The sequence below is a fragment of the Benincasa hispida genome, chromosome 9 (assembly GCF_027475165.1).
Source record: "Benincasa hispida cultivar pf3 chromosome 9, pf3_genome.v1.1, whole genome shotgun sequence".
NCBI lineage: Eukaryota > Viridiplantae > Streptophyta > Magnoliopsida > Cucurbitales > Cucurbitaceae > Benincasa > Benincasa hispida.
In genome coordinates, this window is record NC_143486.1 from 88,986,047 (window position 1) to 88,987,689 (window position 1,643).

The 1,643-nt window shown below is 43.4% G+C and overlaps 1 non-coding gene across 1 annotated transcript; it reads left to right on the forward strand.

Annotated features, from left to right (window-relative positions):
• The first annotated feature begins 342 nt into the window (after positions 1-342).
• Positions 343-449, forward strand: LOC150034164 (small nucleolar RNA R71). The gene has a single exon (XR_016532558.1). It is a non-coding gene; the product is annotated as a small nucleolar RNA R71 (small nucleolar RNA).
• The last annotated feature ends 1,194 nt before the right edge of the window (positions 450-1,643 follow it).

Here is a 1,643-nt window from a genome sequence, read left to right on the forward strand (position 1 = left end):
GCCTTCACCACAGGTAGCACAACTTGCGCTCGTTTGGTTGATTGCGTTGACTTGCCAACTATGCATTCCTGGGCTACTGATTGCGATGCCTTATATCAAATTCATCATCGTAGTCATTTGGTTCTGTAGGGATGCGATGGCCCCGTTATTTGCGTCATTGTCTTTGATTTTTAATCTTTGATCGCTTTCCTTCCAATCTTCATGATTTTTGGAAATGCGATCAAGGATATTCTTGGCCTCATAGTTTTATCAAGCAAACCTCCAGTTGCTGCCGCATTGGCAGCCGTCTGTGATGCAGGGTTCAATCCGTGGTAGAAAATTTCCATCTATAAACAATCTGTTAAGCCGTTATGCGGGTAATCTCTTACCAGCCTCTTAAACCTCGCCCAAGCGTCACTGAGCAATTCGTCAATATCCTGTTCAAAATTAGTGATCAACTTCCTCCTTCTGGCATTCTCCGTCGGGGGAATGTACTTCTTCATGAACTTCTCAACTACTTATTCCCATGATGTAATCTCCCCTGGTTCGAGAGAATAAGCCCATTTTCGTGCCTGGTCACACAACGAAAAGGGGAACAATGTTAAACGAACCTCTTCAGCGGAGATGTTTGGGAACACAAATGTGTTGCAGATTTCAATGAAACTCCAGAGGTGGGTGTGCGGATCCTCGCCATACTTACCGTCAAACTGTTCGACAGTTTGAATCATCTGCAGCATCACCGGTTTCATTTCGAACCTTGATCCTTCAAGAGTTGGCCTCATGATTCCTGGCGAGAAATCATAGAGGTTGGGCGACGCATAGTCCCGGATGGGCCTATTGCGGTCGTTCACCAATAGGATGGGGTTCATCATGATATTATTTGTGTTTGGTGCTCTGTCTTTTGGTTGCTCTGCCATGTTTGGATCTTTCTCTTGTTGTTGTTGTTGGCGGCTGTTTCTTCTTCTTATTCTAAAAGTTCTCTCGATCTCTGGGTCGTAAATGGGCTCAGGATTTTGTCCTTTGCTCATACAACGCCCGCTTCTTCCCTTACGTAAGGAGAAGCAGTGCACAGAGAATGAGAGTTTGCAAAGAAAAGAAAAAAGTTACCGTTAGGACAATGTATTACCGTAGTCCCCGGCAACGGCGCCAAAAACTTGATGCGTGGTTAATGCGATGAAATAATGGTGTAGAATGCGATGGTGGAATATGCGTTGTGCATGCAAGTTTTCTTAGCAAGATCCAAGTATAAATCCTACTAAGTTGCCTGGTAAGCCTAGGGTCAAACACAGGGACTATGGCAACAGTATGTGATGGTAAATTTTGATTACTTTGCATTGATGAATAAAACAATGTATTGGTTGGTATGTTTGTTTAATGTATAAAATCTTTGCGGAGGAATTGAGAAAAGAGTCAATAACAACAAAAGTACAATGAGTATGCGGAGGAACGGGTTGAGAAGGTCTTTCGCCAGTGCTTCCTGAGATTGCGTTCAAGCTACGCGATCATGCTACACTCATGCGACAACAATTCATTTTCCAATGCAAATGCGATAGCTTCTAGTTTTAGGATGCATGCGATGTATGCGATGATGTCTATAGGACTTATTCCTAAGTCTCTATTTCTTGCCTATGCGATGATGAATGATGTACACAGGTACAAGGTGG